Source organism: Sceloporus undulatus, chromosome 2 (genome assembly GCF_019175285.1).
Source record: "Sceloporus undulatus isolate JIND9_A2432 ecotype Alabama chromosome 2, SceUnd_v1.1, whole genome shotgun sequence".
NCBI lineage: Eukaryota > Metazoa > Chordata > Lepidosauria > Squamata > Phrynosomatidae > Sceloporus > Sceloporus undulatus.
In genome coordinates this window covers 242,566,962-242,588,892 of record NC_056523.1, presented here as the reverse complement: position 1 = coordinate 242,588,892, position 21,931 = coordinate 242,566,962, and the positions used below count along the sequence as shown (strand labels likewise).

Here is a 21,931-nt window from a genome sequence, read left to right as displayed (position 1 = left end):
ATGGCCAGCCCTAGTCCTGGGTCCTCCCCCAGACCCTCCTCTGCCTTCCCAGGGAGGCTGAGGAGGGTCTCCTTAGTCGTGACGGGCGCCTCTTGGCCTATGGAAGCCCCTGGGGCTGGAGAAGGGGAGGGAGAGAGAGGGGGGCTTTGTTGGTTTTGGGGGCAGCATTGCGCAGCCGCAGTGCGACGGAGCCGGTTTTGTGGGCAATGCATGAGAGAGAGAGACAGAGAGAGAGAAGAGAGAGTGGTGTCTGTGAAGGGAGAGAGCGCTGCAGCTGCCAGAGGAGCAGCCCCTTTTGCCCTTGGAGGAACCAGCAACCCCTGGCCATCCCTCTCCTCTCCCTCCAGGGCTCCGGGGGCTTTGGACAGGGCTGAAGGGGAGGCCAAGGAGACCCCTGGGCTCGGAGGCGGCTGCGGCCCCTGACTGACTCGACCACCGGCGGCGGAGTTCCAGCCCGACATCCCTTTACTCTTCGCAGGTTGCAGCAGGAGGAGGAGGAGGAGGGCCAGGTGAGGCAGTCCCCACTTTGGCCCTGGAGGGGCTCTTGGGGTGGAGGGAGCAGGGCTCAGCGGGGCTTGAGGCACTGTTTCTGCCGCCCAGGAGGCAGGAGAGGAGAAGCCGGGGGGCTGCAGCCGCTGATGGGGAAAGTCGGGGGAAACTTGGTATAAACTTGGCAGAAGGAAGGAAAGAGCCAGAGCCAGAGCCAGAGCCCAGGGCTCTCCTGCTCTCAATGCGCTTCAGCACTCCTTCCACCGTTTGCGATGGGGGAGTCAGTGGCCCCCAACAAGCTGCCTCCACACTGGAGAAATAACCCGGTTTGGCACTGCTGCTTTAACTTTCCTGGTTCTGGGAGTTGGAGTTTCTTGTGGGGTCCAGAGCGGAGGAATCTAGGTTGATGCTGCTTTTAGTGAAGCTCGAAATGGAGGACCCTCCAGGGAAAAATGGAGGACGTGACTCAAAACGCTCCTAGAAATGTAGGTTCTTATAAGGTCCAAAACACACTGCAGAAACAATCCAGTTTGAGACCGCTTTAACTGTCCCTGGCTCAGAGAAAGAAGTCTGACAGAGAAGGTTAAATGCCTTACAAAACTAGTTCCCAGAGTTCCCCAGCCTTGAACAAGGGCAGTTAAAGCGGTCTCAACCCGGATTGTTTCTGCAGAGTGTGTTTTGGGCCCGACGCTCAAAAGGGAGGACCTTCAAGAGAAATGGAGGACGTGACCGAAGAGAAGCTGGGAAACGCTCCTCCAAATGTAACTTCGCGCTTCTTAGGCTCAGAATGGAGGACCTTCCAGAATAATGGAGGACGCGAGCAAAAGGAACAGATGAGGACACTCCTAGAATGTAGATTGCTGGTCCTTAGGCTCGAAATGGAGGACATTCAAGAATAATGGAGGACGTGACCAAAAGAACAACTGGGGAACTTTCCTAGAACTTGGTGCTTCTTAAGCCATGCTCCAAATGGACGAAGATTTATTGATATTCCTGGGTGGAAAGTTGGGATGTAGGACATGTCCTGGAAAAGGAGGACGGCTGGGCTCTTGGGAAGGAGTCCCTTAGGCTCCCCTTGGGTCCCTTTCTCTCTCCATCCTTTGAAAGGGGTTTGGTGCCTCTGTGTGTCTATGAGAGAGAAAGAGAGAGAAGCCAGGGGAAGGAGGCTGCTGTTGGTGTGGTTGCCTTGTTGCTGCCTGCAGAGCCTGGGGCTGCCCCAGAAGCCCCTTCCCTTGGCCTGGGCCCTGAGGCTGGCTGCCCACCTCTGCCCTTCCCTTGGCTGCTGCCCCACCTGCCCTCAGCCCTTTCAGCAGCACTCTCTAGGAGGCTTTTGTTCTGGAAACATCAAAGGTATTTGCAAGAGAAGGGAGGGAGGAGGGCACACACTTCTGGAGGCAAAAGGGAAGCCTGTCAGCACAGCTTTGGCTCTCTTTTCTTTTCGTTCTTTTTTCTTCTTTCTCTCCTCCTTCATTTTTTTGCTGAAGGAGGAAAAGAATGAAACTTTCTTTCCCTCCCTCCCTCTCTCTCTCCTGGCTGCCATGCACGTGAATTTAGCTTAATGAAACTGCATTTTATGCATAGCTGGAAGCTTATTGATCGACTGCTCTGTGTCATTACTCAGAGGTCTGGCTTAAGCAGCCTGTAGGGAAATCGAAATCCCCTTTTGGGGGTTGGGGAAAAAGCTAGCCTTGTGACTGAATGGTGGATTTTTTGTTTTTCCTTGTACATTAAGGATATTGGTTCACATTGTTGTTGCTGTTCTTGTGGGCCTTCATGTCGTTTCCGACTTAGGCGAACGTATCGTTGGGTTTTCTTGGCAAGATTTGTTCCGAGGAGGTTTGCCATTGCCTTCCCCTGAGGCTGAGAGAGTGTGACTTCTTGCCCAAGGCCACCTCATAGGTTTCATGGCCTAGCGGGCAATCAAACGCTTGTCTCCAGAGTCCTGGTCCAACACTCAAATCACTTTGCCGCACTAGCTCTCATATTTACATGTTTAGCAACTCCAAATCTGTAGTCTTCACCAAACCATATAAAAATGTGTGTGTATTTGTGATGCATATGAGTCGCTTCTGTGAGTAGAGAAACCATGCCGTTGAGAAGCCTCTAAGTATGTGGGGTATTTTGTGGTGGTCGCAGACACCTGGAGAGACATCTAAAAAAGAAGAAGCAAAACCATGATCCCAAGTATTTTGTGTCTGAATACAGATAGGGCACTGAGTACTGTATGTATCACAGCTCATATTTTACATAGTCATGCTTGAATGAGAAAAACCTATTAAGGCTGTGCCTTTTTCAGAGTCCATTTAACAAAGAATAAAGTTTCTGGGTTGAGCTCTGTGGTAACTTCACTTCTTTTTCACGTAGTTTGCTGCTGCTGCTGCTATGGGAACATTATGATCACTGGCCACTCTATTATGGCTGTGGCCCCCTCCTGAAATATAAGACCATCAGGTATCTTTGTTTGATTGCTGTTGATACATAACATGGCAGTCATGTATCCACAGGACTGACCCACAGCCCATACTCCATTGGCATGAACCAAAGAGGTACCTTGGGTTCTTCCCACATTTCTGTCTTATAGTGCTACTCATCTGTGGTTAAACCTACATATGTAAACAAGAAAAAAGAGTTAATTTCACATCCACATGTAAGCACTTATTCTGGTTCATATATCTTACTTTTAAATCACTATTGAATTAATAACTTAAGTTGTGCAGAGTAAAGTTGGGATGCAGTCCTAGACGCATTTACCTAGAAATAAGGCCCATTGAATATCGCGGCATCAAGAAAACCCCATGATAAGGTTGCCTTAGGTTACTACAAGTTAGAAACAGCTTGAAGGCACACAACAACAACAACAACAACATGTACAGGAGTGCACTGTTAGTAAAAATTGCCCAACTATGAGTTATGAAAACATTGCTCAGCGCTTGACTACTTATATTTTTATACTACTTATTTTTGGCACCCTAAGTTTGAAGACATACATTGTACTTCAGTTCTACTGAGTCAAGTCCTTATCTAATTAAATAAATTCACAAGTATGGCATGTGACCCAGTGTCTTGGATATCACTGGGATAACTCTATGAGGGCTCTTGCATATTTCTTGTACGCTTGACAGAATGGTGTCCTGCCCTGTAGATAACATTGTATGCCTGCAGGCAAGTCTTATCACTTACAAGCTGTGTTTAATAGCTGTTAAGTATGGAAACTTGCATGTAGGCCAGATGGAAGAAAAAAATTTTATGGAGAAGAGTGTTAGTGAGTATCTTAGAGTGAAGCTGGATCCATGAGTGTTGCCAAACTGTGAGCTTTATGGGAAAGTGAAAAAACAAGCATATCTGGGTGTGTAAAAAATTGCAGCTTCTCTGTGTTGTCTGCATTATCTTTCAGTCTATTTGCCTTTTCCATTGATGATGGAAAAGCATTTCACAAGTACAGTAATATGGGGGGGGGAGAGAAATATAGTTCTCTATTATGTAGCTCTATATCATTTGCATAGTGATCACAGGCGCGTTACAGACACGCCGAAGGGGCGTATTAGGGTTAGGAAGGGGCGTCCCTTCCAGACGCCCCTCAACCCTAATACGGACTGAGTCTGTACAAAATGGCGGCACCCGTCCACATGGGGGCTGTCATTTTGATGTCGCGGATGCATAGCGTCCGGACGCCATGCAGTGGAAGCGACGATGCGAGTGCGTGACTAGCGCCTCACAGCGCCACTTCCAGATCGCTGAAAGAAGCACCATTTTGGCGCTTCTTTCTTGCTGCGCCAGGGAACTGCGTGGTTTGGCCACTGCGGTTCCTGGACGCAGCAGCCAGCAGCGGTGGCAGACCGCCCATTTTGGGCGGTTGGTAACTTGCCAGAGTATGCTCCAAAAAATGTTAGTGAATTCATCCAGTGACTTTATGAAGACTCTTCAAATGCATGTGAGATAAGATGGTGGTAAGGCAGTTACCACGTGGAAGAACAGTGGTTTTTCAAAAGCACACGCACCTGTGAAACAGGGATGGGAGGACAGAACAGTGCCACTTATTTCCAGTTCACGCAGCAATGTTCTGGAAGGATACTTCATGGTCAATAGTGGCAAAAACTGCTGTATTAGCCGGGACTTTTACCTATTGTCCTTGTCCGTGTCTTGTGGGAACAGTTATCTGTCAGGGAAAAAAAGATGTTTCCATTCTAACCAACTGATGGAAGCCAGATGGAAATAATGCAGATAATCAATAGAATCGAATGTGATACTAGCCTAGTTAGTTACTTTGGCTGCTGGATAGACAGTTTGTCAAATGAAAGGCTGTGTCTGTCTATCCATCCCGCCTATCTTCTGTTGTTGTCGTTGTTGTTGTTGTTGTTGTTGTTGTTGTTGTTAATTGCTGTCAAGTCAGCTTAGATGTATGGCAACACTATAAATGAGAGACATCCAAGTCATCCTTTCATTAACAGCCCTGCTTAGGTCTTGCAGATTCAGGACTGTGGCTTCCTTGATTGCGTCTATCAATCTGGAGTGCAGTCTTCCTCTTTTCCTACTGCCTTCTCCCTCACCAGGCATTATTGTCTTTTCGAGTGAGTCGTATCTTCTCATGAGATGTCCAAAGTACAATAGCTGCTGGGTCTCTAGAGAGAGTTCAGGCTTGATTTTAAAAACTTAAAATATAATTGCATGAACAAGCCTAACTTTAGTATTCAATGTTATATTTTTGCACTTCGGGATCTTGTGTAGTCCCTCCATATCTGCCCTTCCAAGTCCTAGTCTTCTGATTTCTTGACTGCAGGCTTCATTCTGAATAATGGTGGAACCAAGGCATGGAAAACCTTAAACTGTTTCATTATCTTCCTTGTCTGCTTTATATTTAACTAAATCATTTGTGGCCATTATTTTAGTTTTCTGAATGTTCAACTGTAAACCTGCTTTTGCACTTTCTTCCTTGACTTTCTTCAGTAATTGTTCCTATCTTTGCTATTTTCTGCTAGTAGTATGGTGTCATCTGTATGTATTAAATTCTTAAGTTGTCACACCACCTTCTTCTGAGTAATATTGCTTTAAGTATGATAAATTAAGCATATAAGTTAAACATATAAGGTGATAAAATGCAGCCTTCTCTGACCCCTTTGCTAACTTAAAACTATACTGTTTGTCTGTATTCTGTCCTGCTGATAGCCTCTTTGTCCTCACTACAGGTAATGCAGCAGGACAATAAGATGTTGTGGTACACCCATTTCTTTATGAGTGATCCATAGTTTTTCTTGAGCTCACAATCAAAGGCTTTGGTGTAATCTATAAAATGTAGGCTGACTTTCTTTTGAAATTCTTTGGTGCGCTCCATTCTCCAGTGTAGGTTTGCAGTATGACCCCTAGTGCCTCTTCCTTTCTTGAACCCAGTTTGGGCATCTGGATTTCTCACTTCATATATTGTAAAAGTCTTTGTTGTACAATTTTGAGCATCACATTGCTTGCACGAGAAATTAATGCACTAGTCTGGTAGTTACTGCAATCCCTCGTGTCCTTTTTCTTGGAAACTAAAATATACATTGAGCATTTCCAATCTATGGGACATTATTTTGTTTGCCATGTTTGTTGACAGATTTTAGTTAGAACTAAAGTAGATTCTGTCTTTGTAACTTGAAGCAGCTCTCTTGATATGCCATCTGTTCCTGGTAATTTATTGCTGGAAAGTACTCTGAGTGAAGCCTTCCACTTCACTTTCTAAAATTGTAGGTTCATCTTCAAATGGTTCTTCCTTGAAGGGGGTTGTTATCCTTTTGTATCTTTTATGTAGTTCTTCCATATATTGTTTCCATCATCTTTTTAACTGTGCTAGGTCATGTAATGTATCCCACTGATGGTGATAGAGTACTCCCACTCTTGTTTTAATTTCCCTTTGATTTCACAGATCTTGTGGAAGAGGTCTTTTGTTTTTCCTTTTTTGTTGTCATCTTCTATTTTTCTTCATTGATTATTATCATAGTTCTTGTCACTGTGCTCACTGTTGTAGAACAGATGCATTCAGGATTCTGACTTTATTTCTGTCCTCTTTTAATTTTGCTTCTTGTCCATCCTTAACTGCTTAAAGAGTTTCATCTGTCATTCACTGAGGCGTCTCTTTATTTTTGGCTGCAGATAGAATATTTTTGCATTCCTTCTTTACAATGTCCCTGGCTTCAGACAGAGTTTTTTTGGCTCCTGGCCAGTTCAGCTAATACAAATCAATTGTTTACATTATATTTAAATAAATTCCATGAAGGTGTTCTTCAGGTTGTATTTCAGCACAATGGTTGGTTTAGTATTCTTCTTTAGCTTTACTCTAATTATTGATATTAGCAGTTTATGGTCTGTACTGTTCTTCTTTTTGTAGAGGGAGTTGAGCTTCTCCATCTTCTGTTTCTAGTATAGCATAACCCACGGTGCTTGTCTTTTCTTCTTATCTAGGCCTAGCATATCCTGGTCAGTGTAACCTTGACACTGGCACATTTCTAGCTACTTTGGGCCATTGTGATCCTCAAAATATGTATCAGGTTGTCATCATGACTTCCAGTCATGCTCCATGCTAGATGTTAAATAGAAAACCCAGCCAGAGGGCTGGTTGAGTGCTACCACTTCCAGCATAACCTCTTGTCTCATGGGAGCACACAATCCCACCACTGCAGAAAGGTAGTGCTATTAGTGGAATCCATCCATCCAGAGTTGAATAAGTATGTACTGTGATCCATAGGTCTAAAAATTCAAACTTTCCTTATATTTTAAACTTTCAGAGCTTGTTCCTTACCCATCATTACTATTTCTGCAGCTATGCAACTCAGAACATTTGTTGGGTATTCATACTCTCCTCTTCTTTTGGTATTAGCCCTCTTTAAATTAAAAGCTGAAGCTGCTGTTTGGATTGTAGTGTAGAGGATCTCAGTAAACTTTGCATTGCAAAATCCATTCAGACATGTTTGTTCTGACAGAAATTGCAAATTTGCCAGTGTTGTGTATTTATGAATGCCCTCAAAACAAATGAAACCATATACACAGCTTTACTTTCTGCTTTCTGAACTGTAATACCATTTGGTCTTTCCATTCTTGCTGTGTATGGCCTGTCTTAAATAATAGATGTAGAAAGTGAAATGTAAACTCCCTAGTGAAGAATTTGCTTAGTAACTGATGCAAGCTGTGTGTGTGTGTGTGTGTGTGTGTGTGTGTGATGCTTGCAACTGTCAGAAATGGGCAGCGGTTCATGGCTTTGGTTTTATAGAAACACAATCAGTTAATTGGGAAGAGTTGTAAACTTGTGCTGTCAGCAGCACTCACTAGAATTCAGTCACTTAGTTAATGGAATTAAGTAATAGGATTTAATGAGGGCTTGCACATATATTTGGATATTAACTATTTAATGGGGTTAGGATGGGGACAGAGTTCCTCTGAAATGGTAGTGTAAGGTAAGGAAGACATGTGTTTAACTGTATTAATTTAACTTCTTATCAGATAAAAATTTCTGTTGCATGAATTTCTAATAGAAGATAAACATTTTGGTTGGGAATGTATTTCTGTTAGGCAGAATAATAGAAGTGCTTTCAGCATATTTCAATGTTTGACATGGATTCCTGCCCCCAGCAGATGGTAAAGCAGTTCTTAAACTATTTGATGTAGGGGACTGGCAAGCTTCTTCTCCTATGTGCCAACATCCAGCAACATTTTTGTGCCTATTGTCTACAGCTCTTTCTGATGCCACTTTGAGTAGGACTGTGTTAGAGGACAATGGAAATTCTGTACAACACATAAATTAACTTGCTTGGTGTTTGCTGTAGGTTCATGAAAATGATGTGCAAATTAGAAGTGCTAGGCAGCTGATTAAAAAAACTATATGTGGTGCTTCAACTCATTTTAAAAAAAATTATTAACAACAAAAAGCAACAAAAAAACCTCACAACAACTCATTGTACTTTCCTTATTTAATCCTTATATTTACATTAACTATTACATGTGGGTAAACCTTAAAACCAATTGACACGAGAATGTTTTTGCTGAACATGCTTACACTTAATACTTATGTACTGGTTGGTATCTTAAATTTTGTTGCTGCACAGCCAAAAAGACAAACAAATGAGTCCTAGAGCAGATCAAGCCAGAAATCCCCATGGAAGCTAAGATGGCAAAACTTGGCTGCCATACTTTGGATACTTCATGAGAAAGCATGGCTCACTGGAAAAAACAATAATCCTAGGAAAGGTGAAGGAAAGTGGAAAGAGAGGAAGGGCGCATGCTAATGGATGGACTCTATTAAGGAGGTCATGGGTATGAGTTTACAGGAACTAAGCAGAGCAGTGGAGGACAGAGAGTCTAGATGTCTCCACAGAGTCACCATGGGTTGAGATTAACTCAGGGGTGATTAACAATAACAAAAATGACTTCAGTTTTTTTCTGATTTAGGAGTACCTTTGGGTCACTATATTTTAGGATTTTCTTGACAGATTTTGTTTGGAGAGAGGTTGTCCCTACCTTCCTCTGGGATTGAAAGAGTGCTAATTGCTCAAGGTCATCAAGTGGGTTTCCATGGCCAAGTGGAGATTTTAACCACAGTCTTCTGGAATCCTAGACTAACACTCAGGCCACTACACCACACTGATTCTTAGATTCCAGGGAAGACTATTAAGCTATTTTTTTTCTCTTTACATGGCCTTTAATTTGAAGAACCATAAGCTATTAACTTTACATAAATATAAAAACCTGACATGGAGAATAAAAAACCCAAACAGCTTAACTCAATGAAAGTTGACAAACCTTCCTACCCCAACTGATTCCAAACACTATCAGTGCATCTTGAAAGCACTATGAAGTTATTTTGACTTGCTTTCTGCTTAAATCACAGCCTTTCATGTACATTGAAGCTTTCAGCATTCTTTCCTCCCCTGATGCATTAATGACATCAAAAATTGGATTTTGCCTTTTAAGTAACTGGCCATAATGTGAGAAGCATTTAGATTTCCCATAGGGCATGAGGAATAAATTAAATCTCTAGTTATTTTGTATCGCTTGCTTAATTGGAGATTCATCCTCAGGAAGATGCTATTTGGCTGTGTGGTGGACCTATGGCATGCGTGCCCTCTATGGCACATGAAGCTATTTTGGGGGACACGCAGAGAGATGGGAGGGCAGGGGAAGAGGAGGAACAGCCCCCTCCTGCCCTCCTGGGCCTTTAGCTGTCTCTGGGGAAGTCCCTCCCCTGGAAGATGGAAGTTCCACCCCAGACATTTCACCCCAGCATTGGGTAACACTCAGTGCCAGAATGTCCTTGAATTTGGGCGCTCGCTCCCTAAAAGGTTTGCCATCACTGCTATATGGTCTTCTTAAGTTGTGCATCAGTAATGTAAAACCACATTAATATTGTGGAGAGTCTCATGAAGTGGAAGTAGCCCGTTCACAGCATTTTATCATTTCAAACTGCAAGTAAGTTGTGAAGTAAAACCAACAAGAAGCACTTTGAAAGCTAGAAAAATTATAGTATGAGCTTTCGTGGATTTGTCCAGAACTTTGGAGATGGTGTAGTTGTGTGCGTTTGTGTGTGTATAGTAGACTTGCTTAGAGTGGGACTGTAGATAGGAAGATCAGAGGGAAACTGAATGTGGGAAGTGCTGACCATGACATTATATTGTTAACATTGGGCCAAACTGTTGCAAATAACACAAGCAACCTGGCCCTAAATAAGCCAGTTTAACAAATGTGGTATGATAAGGAACTTATCCGGATTAAAAATGCAAGTGATATTCCTGATTAATTGTAACTCAACAATCCTTTGCTTTGACCTCCCTTTGAAGTGTTGGACATTCTAGATTACTTTGTACATATACAGACTTTGCTTGTATAATATGGAGAAATGTAACCAGGACTTCGTTTGCTGATAAAAGTGGGCTCATTTGAAAGATAATATTTCCCTGAATACATTGTGCATAAGCCTTCCAGTTGTTAAAGGAACATGCATCCTTGATTCAGGGAACTGCAAAATGAGAACTACTCAGAAAAAAACCCTGAACTTTGAGCACTGTGCTCTTTAAATGCGTGCAAGCTGTTATGTTTCCTACCTTTTCACCAGTGATGCTGCCAGAACACTTAAATTAGTTGGTTCATAAGTTGAATATTAGTAATTTTTGAACAAGTAGCAAGATATAATTTTGAGCTCACAGATTTCAGTATTTTCATAATTCAAACCAAGATGGATTACAGGTTAACCTTTATTTTATATGCCTGCTTGCATAATTTGTATGACTAAGCAGCCAAGCTCCACCATCACTCCTTATACAGCACAAGCAACAGGCTGACTCCCTTGACAAACAGGCATTTTCATTGCTGCCTGCCTCTGTAGTGGCTGTCTGCATTTGGATCCATTTCAGTCTATTGTATTAAGCAAAACACATGTGATTAACAGCCAGTTAGAGAAAGAGTGTGTTGTGATACATGATGTCATGATACAAAGACTAGAAAAGACAAGAAATGTGCATACCATATTTCCAGGGTGTACTTTGGTGATGTGCATGCACCAGCTTTGGAAGATACTTCAAAACTTCATAAGGTAAAATGTTTGTCTTAGTTTACAATGTTAGATTTGTAGCTTGGTGAACAAACTGAAAATTATGACAGGGTCAGTTTGCTCATCACTATTCATAATTCCTCATTTGAATTTTAGTTGTATTATTGCAGCTCATATTTTCTCTTCTGTTCATTTTCTTTGTGTAAGATACCAGCAAGGAAGTACTTAGCCCGGGAAGTACTTAGCCTGGGTTTGGGAGAGAAAGAAGTTTATTATCATTTTTGAAAGACAGAGACAATCTTGTCTCAGGGGTTTCCATGATCCAGAGCAGTCTCTGTAGTGGAAAAAACCCAGCTGACCAAATGAGGCTGAAATATTTTGTTTCAGCTAATAAGATATGTGGAACAACTACTGTGCATAATCCCGATTTAGGGTTGATCTTCAGGCTGTTTACTGTTAAGAAAAATGTATCGGCATATAGGGGGAAATATGGCATACAGTTAAATTATGCAATGTACTTCCAAAAGGTGCAACGATGGCCACCAATCTGGGTGGCTTCAAAAGCACATTAGTGAGATTTTTGGAAGATAATTGCTAGTATTGGAGGTAATGTATTACTCCTAGTATTCCTCAGAAGCAGTTGCTGGGAAATAGCATGTGAAGGATACAGTTGCACTCATGCACATCTGCTGGGCTTCCCATAAGCAGATGACTGGCTAATGTGTGAACAGAATGCTGTACAGTGGGCCCTTGGTATCTGCTGTGGTTTGGTTCCAGGACTTCTCCGCCCCCTGTAGATACCAAAATCTATGGATGTTCAAGTCTCATTATACTGTATATAGTGGTGTAATAAAACAGTGTCCCATATATAAAACGGTAAAATCAACATTTGCTTTTGGGATTTTTTTTTTAAGGGGGAGGAGAATATTTTCTAGCTGTAGATGGTTTGATCTGTGGATACGGAGGGCCTTTGGTCTGATCTAACGGGGCTCTTTTTGTATTCTCTTAAAAATATTCAAAGTAGGTAATTCACTTTCCAATAGTGTTTGGTTTCATTCGTCCCTTCTGTCAGAAACACAAATATAAACAAAAAAGAGAACACACACTGCAGTCACACAATACAAAGATCTCTGGAAGGGGGGCACCTTGGTGTAAAAGTTGGGAATTGGAAACATATTTAACAACTTTGGGAATGTGTACATCAAAAATTAGCATAGCTGAACTGCAGTTTGTGTTCTTGACCTGAACTGATGTTTTTGCCCAGCTCAGCTGTTGTGTCAATTCTCCCTGTTCCTGAAGAATGCAGGCTTGGCATTAGTCTCTTGTTATCAAGCCGGTTCAGATAACACCCTCTCCATACAAACATAGTAAACAGATGTGAGGGTGACAGAAGGTTGTGTTGACTAGCTCTCTCCTTTGCCATGGACTGATCTGCCATGCCCCCTCCATGGAAAGATTCTTACATGTAAATCACTTTACTCTGCCAATGAATTGTACAGGGTGGGGATGACCAAGGCAATTGTGTGACAGCCTCCTCACATCTGGTTTCAATACAGTAGGATTATAATCTAAATCCCCATATAATAACATCCAGGTTTGGTAACAGCAAGCACTCTACATGGGTTTGTCTTTGAAAAGTGTTTAAAAACTTCAGGTACAAAGCACAATACTTAGACTTTTGAGTGATGCTGGTTTCCTGGATCATGTGATTATTCCCTTGTATCTGCATCACTGTCCTATGGTCTGTTTCTCAATTTGGTCCATAGTGGTAGTTATACTACCTTTAACCCCCCTAAATTGCTTTAGTTAAGAATGCAACTACTGGCTGCTTTTCCTTTTCTTTTTCCACACTGTTCTTTAATATTGTGCCTCAAAGAGTGTTCTACTAAACTAGAAAGCTAGCTCATTGCTTTGTGGCTTTCAGTTGGTCTCTATCATGTTTTTATTAGGTGTGTCCCTGTTCATATTTAAGTAGTGGGAGTTAATTCTCTAACTTACTGCTGACTTGTAACCTAATTATTTAAAGGTTTAAATCTTCAGAAACGGTCATTAATGCAATATACTATTATGTTGCAGCAGCTGGTTACAACTCATATCTTGATGGAATGTTGTTAATTCTGCCTTTGTGTGAAGGTACTATGCTTAAAGCCAGTGTGCTCAAACTTTCTCCTGACTTTTTAAAAACCATCACACTTTTTAATTAGACCTGATGTTGCAGGAATTCTCCAATTTATGCTACTTCCACTGAACCTAAGCCTACTCTTTATGGGGAGCTGATGTGTAATCCAAGTAAATCCTCACATGTGACAAGACCCCTTTTTCTAATCCTATTGCTGCCTTAAGGATACTCTTGATTACTAGAATAGATTCTATGAACTAAACCATGTCTAGACGACAAAATTCCTAGCTTCACTTGGAAAGGGTAAGGCAACAATAAGAATAATGGTGTCATGTGAGCAGACACAGGTTTAGTAGTTGCCAAGTTTACTGATTTTCTGTAATATTAAGAAAATGTTTTAGGTGAGGCTATAACCACTGGTAAAGGAAAGTAGCTTCATTTCTGCACATTTGTATATGTGTCTGCATGATCTGCCTTTACTGGAGATGAAACTCCTGGAATAATCTTTGCTGAGGAAAAGAATACTGAACCGGAGGGAGGGGGGAGGCAAGGCAACAAAGATATCACATGAGAGATGTAATATTATGTAATGTTAGTTGGAAATGAATAGAGGACAGCTGCTGAATCTGCATAATACTGGGACTGGTACTAATCAGAAATGTGTGTACAGGAGGCTAGAGACAAGTTGTCAATCTTGATTTATAATGCGTACATCACTACCAAAACTATGTGTATCTGAAGTCAGATTTTACTCACATCAAGTGAGGTGATGAATATCAACAGCACATTGCAAAAATTGTTTCATTGTCATTTATTTACATTTTGATTCATTTGCTTGATTTATATTCTGGTCTTTATTGTAAAAGTTCAGGGTGGCAAATACTCTATGTAAAACATACAATTATACATATTTAAAATCACAAATACTTGGGAGATTTTAATAAAATTGTATGTTCCAGAAGCTGAAGACAGCACTGATCACATGGATCTGATACAGCTCACAGTCCCATACTCAGCTATTAGGACTAATGAATACATGTCCACACAGCATGACAGTACAAATCAATCAGAAATAGGCAAGCCATTAATGCTGTCATGTGCTTATGTTCAGTAATAGAACTCCTGCTAGAGCATACCAATTAATCCTCAAATTATGAATGCCAGAGGCTAGGCAAGTCTCAGTAAAATATACAAACTTTTTTTCTGTTCCTGAACGAAACAGAACAAATACTAAATACCCACATTCTATATCTGCTGTGAGTATCAAAATGGAGTTTGGGGAACTGTAAAAGGAAGTAAGTTCTTCTGAATCCCAAAATCAAGTATGCACACTTAACAAATAAATCACTGATGGTGGGTCATGGCCTATCCTACAGTAGTGTTTGGAAAGAAATTGCTTCTCTTTCTCCATGGAAACAGTTGTTTGCATACTGGGATGGGAATCATGTGGGTCTCCAGATGTTTTTATATTTGTCTTTTAAAGTGTTTTAAATGGCTTTAACTCTGTTTAAAAAATTTGTTTTTTAAATAGCATGTGCATGCACACATATAATTTTTTATTTTTTAAAAAAATCTGTACTGGTTTAAATGAGTTGTAAGATACATTGAGTCCCGGTATTGGGAGAAGGTGGGATATAAATAAATAAAATCACCACTGGCACCCCCTTCCTTTCCATGGATGTTTAAAATATACACCTACATATAAGATGGTAAATAATTTTCTTGATAAGGTATGCAGACTTCAAATACTGATCCTGTTAAATGAGCCATTTAGTAAACGTTTCTCATACTCTAGACATCACACCTTAATCTAAATCAATTTTGCTTGCTTGCTTTTTAAAATCAGTGGGCTCATCTGTGCTTCCTCTTGCAAGTTTTGTGGAATCGCTTGAATGCTTTAACAAAATGCATACTGTACTTACTTTGTTCTGACCATTATGGCAAAAAAAGGAAAAAAAGCATTTTGTTGTAATGCTTGCATTACCAAGTGTTACTACATGACTGCATTACTAATACAACTGAGTGTTTAAGACTAGCCTCTAAGGGGAGATTATGCACCTCTCTCTTCTCCCTGCTCCCCTCTGTACTGGGGCTGCTTTATGCCTTATGACAACATAGTCATTTAATTATCTGCTAGCATTACTGGAGTTGCAAATTTCTGTAATTAGAAATGGCTAGATGTTAACAAATTCAGGGATGGTGGGAGTGAGGAATGTAGTTCTCTGCCACCCACAACAAGGGAGGTCAGGAGAATACTGTGAATAAGTGCTTTCCTTGTATGAAACTCAAAGCTCTTTTCATGTTAAAACACAACACTGCAAAAACAAAACACCAGTCCTAGACCTCAACATAGTCTAATAACTGTTAGCAGTCCTTTTCTCATAAGAATTCATTACTACTCAGAACATGCATGGCTGAAAGAAAAAGTGAACAGCTTACATCAGAGTGGAGATAAGAGAATGCATACACATGGTAGAAAGAAGGGGTGTAAGGTAAGGGAAATGCACTCTTGTTTTATTTTTGCTTGTTTCTGTATATCCAGATGTCAGGTCCTTACTAATGTATATATTTTAGTGAATGTCCCTGAGCTTCTAGCTTGTTAAAGAAAGTAATTATTTTGTGGCATATTTCAAGTCCACTTTAATCTGTTGCTTACTTAAACAGTAAATCTTGAGTTTTAAAGACATACAGAGAAGCTGGTTATGCCAGTGCTGTTGTCTAGCTTGTTCTAGAACTGGTGTGCAACTCACCTGCTGTGTTGATTCCAGGTCGTTGAATCGGGGAATAAAAGTTCCTGGCATGTTTCCTGTAATTCTTGCAGAGGAAAGTATTATCCAATTTCCACTGAAATGTGTGATGCACAGCACCACAAGAATGACATGGAAAGGGTTGTGCACATGTGTTTTCGCCTTTCTGGAAAAGAAATAACCAGCTTGCCAAAGTTTAGCATTCCTGCTTTGTAGGTATAAACGTGCTGAATGTCTGTTCACTTTCTGTTTTTCTCTGTGAAAGAGCCTAGTGCCAATTTCCAGGGCAACCGTGACAGCTGGTTGGTGTCCAAAGTCCTCGCCTGTTGTTTAAACTTGTATCAGGAAATGATTTATCAAAAGATCAAAGCACAGTGGGGTGACTGGACTTTTTAAAAAAAAATCAAACCACAAGTTTATCCTGATTGTAAAGATTGTCTGACATATTTATGTGTCCTGTCAGTACTCCTGACATAGGAATGATTTCTTAGCTTCCATACAAATCTGACATGTCTGATTTCAGACATTGACCATAGGAACTGATGAAGCTCATATTTGATGGACATGGAATGTCAGGGAACTAATGATATTTTAAAGGTCTTCACCAGGTAGTAATGCATTCAACACTATTTCAAGGAGGTGTGGACATTTCCCCCCATTTTCAAGCGCTTTCCCCCATTAAGATAATTTCTGAAGGGTTCTGCACAGTGTAAATATCACAGAGATTATGTTTGTGTCCATAGAGAATATAACTTAGATGGTTGGGAAGTCATAAGTGTAATTATCAAGAAATAAATTTATTATGACATATGTTTTTTCCATGCATGCTGTCTTCATGTGTGGTAGATGTACATCATTTTGTTTTCATTTCACTGTATCTTCTGCATATATTGATCTTTCAAATCCTATTGGTAAATTGTTAATTGTGGCAACAGTATTTACAGATTAAAGGGGGGGGGGGAAGGAAGCAAAGCTTTTAGACTTCATATAGGGACAAATAAGCCTCACAAACATCTAATCAAATAGTTTATTACTATTGTAGCACATAGTGATTGGAACCCTGTTGATTAGTCTTACCTAAAGTAGACTCATCCAATAATTGTTGAATAGTGGGTCAACACATGGATAAAGCCCATTGATTCAAAGAGTCTACTGTAGTAAGGCCTCATAACAGGATTTAGACAAGCATTACCTAAGTGTTACAATGCCACATTAAAAGCAAATAAGCACTTCTTCCATTGCTAGAAGGTGCTTTAAAAGCAATATGTGTCACTTAAGACTTCACTTTCAGCTTCAGCTGCTAGAAACTTTTCTTTTTCCCACTATTTCTTCAAAAAGCACTGGCCTTAGATACTGTCCATGTAGTTAATTTAGCCATTTAGAGAACCACCTGCAGTGTCCGAGGAACATTAACATTCTTCTGTCAGATCTCAGAATGCAGCAATCAGGCCAGATAGGCTCATAACACAGTGAATGTACTATAACAGCTGTAATTGTGTATTTGTGCAGTCCAGTAACAGAAGCAGTGTCCAGTTACACCAGCCTCCCTTTGCTGTGTGCAGAAGCTGACTCAGTTTTTCCTTTACTGATGTAGCACAAAGACTGCAAGGTTGATGGCTTAGTCTGGAGTCCTATTTATTTATGTACTATCCTTATGTACTATCCTGGTGGCAAGAAGAAACAGGCCATAGACAAAGGAGCTAGGAGGGAAGGAAGGAAGGCAGTGGGGAAACATGCTGCTCTCAGTCGGCAAATTTTCTCTGCCTTCCCCTGCCACTGCTGTGTGACCCTGAAAAAGGTGCAACCACTAGCATAGTGCACCAATAGGATTCCAAGCCATTGCTTGAAAGTAGGTCATTCCATAGTTGCCTAGATTATCTGTCAGATAACATAACACTCTCTATCCATACCAGTTTCACCAAAGGTTAACCACACAGACCCAGCCTTGAAATCTGAAAACAAACCTTAAGGCCTTTTAACCCCCCCCCCTTTTTTTTTTTTAAATAAAAATCCCAAATTGTGTCATATCTCCCATTTTAAACTTCTGGCTACACTCAGGAAAGAATGAGCTATCAAATCTTGGTTTGTCTTCTTCCAAGATAAGGCTCTACATTTAAATAGCTTCTGTTGAGAGGACTAACTGTCTTGCCTGTCTCTGGATTTCCAAAAAAGGTGAGAATGCTTTTATTTCAACAAACTAAATCAATAAAGTAGTTACTAAGAATATGCTCACTGAATGTCTGGGAACTTTGACTGGATTGAATATTGGAGGAGATGGGAAATATTTCCAGTTCTAGTCACTGAATCTCACAAGGAATTTTGTAGACCCAAAAATAGAGTGAAAAAGGACCAACAAATTTGGCAAGATACTGGAAAACTCCCCTATGTGCAAATTTTTGATGTTTATAGTTTTTTTTAATTATTATATTTATTTCTATCCCATCTTTTTCCCAGTGCAGGACTCAAAGTGGCTTGTAACAATTTAAAAAACATATTAAAAATCCACATGATACAAAAGTTAAAAGGAGATTAAACAATCAAAAAATTAAAACCAGATTTTAAAAAATTATTAAAATACACACACACACACCAGCACAACTGTCAGCAAAGTCCAGCACATCATTTACTGGGACAGGCCTTATATGATCAATCATCAAACACCTGTCAAAACAAAAAAGTCTTTGCCTACGGAAAGAAAGTAGGGAGAGTGCCAGTCTAACAGAGGGAAGGGAGTTCCAAAGCCTGGGGGCAGCCACTGAGAAGGCCTTCTCCCACGTTCCTGTTAGATGTACCAGTAAGAGTAGTGGTGCAGGAGAGAAGGGCCTCCCCAGCAGCTATCAAAATATGGTCTGGTTTGTAAGGGAAAATACGGTCCTTTGAATAACCCAGACCTGAGCCGTATAGAGCTTTATAGATCAAGACCAGCACTTTGGATGGTGCACAGAAATGAAATGACAACCAGTGAAGCATAGTTTTTTGTGGGTTTTTCGGACTATGTGGCCATGTTCCAGAAAAGTTTCTTCCTGATGTTTCACCAGCATCTGTGGCTGGCATCTTCAGAGAATACCAGCCTCAGATGCTGGTGAAATATCAGGAAGAAACTTTTCTGGAACATGGCCACATAGCCTGAAAAATCCACAAAAAACTATGGATGCCGGCCATGAAAGCCTTCGACTAAACCAGTGAAGCAGTTGAAATAAGGGAGCCAGCCTCAGTTAGCAAACTGGCTGCAGCTCTGCAGTTCTGTGAGGCCCCACAGGCTAACAGCCAGGGGTCGAACAGGTATCTGCCAGTATCATTGGACTTACCCTCCAGGAGGGAACAGGGTCACTGTAAAACAGTGCCCCCAAGTCCCATCCCAGCAAGGTGACCCAGAAAGATATCATGTTTGATTATGCTGAAAGCTGTTGAGAGGTCAAGCAGAACCCAACAATGGCACACTTTTCCTGTCTAGCTTTTGGCATAGGTTATGCACCAAGGCAACCAAAGCTGTCTCTATCCTATCAATAGGCTTGAAACCAGATTGAAATAGATATACATAACTGTTTCATCCAGAAACCCATGGAGATGGGAGGCCTCCACATGCTCCAGAACCTTGCCCAAAAATGATATGTTAGAGACTGTCTGATAATTATCCAGAATGGTGGGCTCCATGCCTCAACTTTTTAAATAATGGTTTTGTAACAGCCTTGTTCAGGCAAGCTGGCATTCTGCCCCTCATTTCAGCACGGCATTAACCACTCCCTTTACCCACTCAGCCAGTCCCCTGCTAGTTTTTTTAATAAGTCAGGAAAGGCAAAGATCTAACCTGCATGTGGCTCTCATCTCCCCAAACATCTTGTCCACATTTTCAAGTTGGACAAATTGAAAAGTATCCATTGTCACTGGATAGGCAAGGGCCAAAGTTACCTCCACTGCATCTGTATCAATTTTAGCATCCAAGTAAGTGAATCCAAGTGTTTTATTTCTAAAGTGCTGGGCAAGTTGTTCACAGTAGGCTGTGATCTGGATTGTCCTTTCTTGGGTCTATGTGTAAACGACCCCTGAGCAATAATCCCTCCCAGTGGTTACTGGGCAGGATGGCTATGTATTATTTCCAGTACTGCAAGCAGCATGGCTCTGTATACTAGTTGCTCGAGACCATGAGTAGGAGGGTATTCATTTATTGTGTCCTGATTATGGGCCTCTGATATCTATCTGCTTGGGATACAAAATGCAAGACTTCAGTAGACCTTTGACCTAATTCAGGATAGCGTGAGAATTTCCTCTTTCTGTTATCATCCTGCATAATTTATGTTCAGCAAACATAACAACATAAATGAAATACAGCTGCTTAGATTTAAATGAATAAAATAAACATTAGTTACCTGACTGATAACATCAGGGAAGACAATATATTGCCTATGGGATCAATCCTGGTTTTTAAATCAGTTTGTAAAGTGAGACCTGAGGGATATTTTGTAGAGATTTAAAACAGTTGTTACCATTGTGAAGTCAAAGGCTTTCATGGCCGGCATCCATAGTTTTTTGTGGTTTTTCGGGTTATGTGGCCACGTTCTCGAAAAGTTTGCCCCTGACGTTTCGCCAACATCTGTGGCTGGCATCTTCAGAGAATGCTGGTATGGAAGTGAGTGGTGTGTGTGTGTGTGTGTGTGTGTGTGTGTGTGTGTGTGGATAGATAGATAGATAGATAGATAGATAGATAGATAGATAGTGTGACCCTAGTTTGGGAGCACTGATTATCATGTTAATCTGTGTATTGTTCTGTTGTTGAATGGCAAGGCCTTAAACTGGGAAGATACGCAAAGACGATATGCAAAGAGCTGTTGCCATTGCCAGAATCTAACTGGTCTGCATCCACATTGCTACCTCAATTTGTGGTATATGTGTAAAGTTGTAAGGCTGGTAATATCTGCATATGAGGCTATTGGTGGGATAGCCATAAATTGACAGGCAACTTGAAAGGGTGCATATACCCAAACACACAATAGCTGCATGGAAAGCTGGATACCTAACATTCTAGCTGAAAATCAAATAATGGCTTACATTCATTTTTTAATTAATGGGACTTCATATGGGTCAGTGTATGTATGTGTCTTATAGGCCTGCCGACTTCTGACAGCTGTGTGAGTTTCATAGAGTTTTCTTAGGCAAGGAATACTCTGAGGTGGTTTTGCCTGTTCTTTCCTCTGACATGTAGCTTACAACACATAGCATTCCTTGGTGACTTTCCATCAAAATACTAATCAGAGCTGACCCTCTTTAGCTTCTAATATCAGACAGATCATCTGAATACCCTAAAGACAGGGTATTTTGGCACATGCACTATGGGACTGATGCATAACAAGACTGATACATAACAGGATGTGCATTGCATCAGTCCCAATACACATTGCATCATCCTGATGAGCATCTTGCACCAGTGTTCATTGGACATTGTTACTATGGCCTGTTAGGCATCCTCACAGTTCAGTAAAGGGGTTTCTTAGTGTCTCTGCTATGTAGCTAAGTATACACAAAATTACATAATATAACAGTTTATATAGAATTCCGTTGAACATCACTTACTGTTAGGCAGAGAGAAGGGGGAATGCTTAAGATTATAATGTTTCGTGGGTGTTTTCAAAAAGTGCATTTCAACACAAAGTCTGCTAGCATGGTGTAATGATGAGTGCTGGAAAACCTGGGTTCAGATTCTACTTGCTATGAACCTTACTGGGTCACCTTAGGCAGGTTACTGACTCTCATCCTGACCTCCCTCACAGGCTTGTGAGAATAAAAATGGAGAGAGAAAGAACATGTCGTGTTTCCTTGAGAAAGGGTGGGATATAAATTTATCAAATCACACAGAAAAATCAAAAGTGGAAACTACAGTATAAGCAGAATGGTCTAAGTAATAAGTACTGTAACACCACTGAATTTTCCACTCCTTAAACAACACTGTTAAAAGACAAAGATAATAATATTTTGTGTTTCAGTCTGGGACTATACAGAATATTTTCTCAAATTCCATACTTATATTTCCATTGCTTGTGGTGTGTGTGTGTGTATAAAATTGAGAATAGTATA

The 21,931-nt window shown here is 40.8% G+C and overlaps 1 protein-coding gene and 1 long non-coding RNA gene across 2 annotated transcripts in view; one reads left to right on the top strand and one right to left on the bottom strand.

Moving 5' to 3' along the window:
• Positions 1–212: 212 nt before the first annotated feature.
• Positions 213–21,931, top strand: part of KANK1 (KN motif and ankyrin repeat domains 1) — a 152,428-nt gene continuing 130,709 nt past the window's right edge. The window contains exon 1 of the mRNA XM_042448486.1: positions 213–509. The gene's annotated coding sequence lies outside the window, so the exon portion shown is untranslated. The remainder of the gene's footprint in view (positions 510–21,931) is intronic.
• On the bottom strand, positions 2,662–16,111 carry LOC121921032. The gene is made up of 3 exons (XR_006101826.1): positions 15,866–16,111; positions 10,970–11,242; positions 2,662–3,092 (listed from the first exon to the last, which is right to left on the bottom strand). It is a non-coding gene; the product is annotated as an uncharacterized LOC121921032 (long non-coding RNA).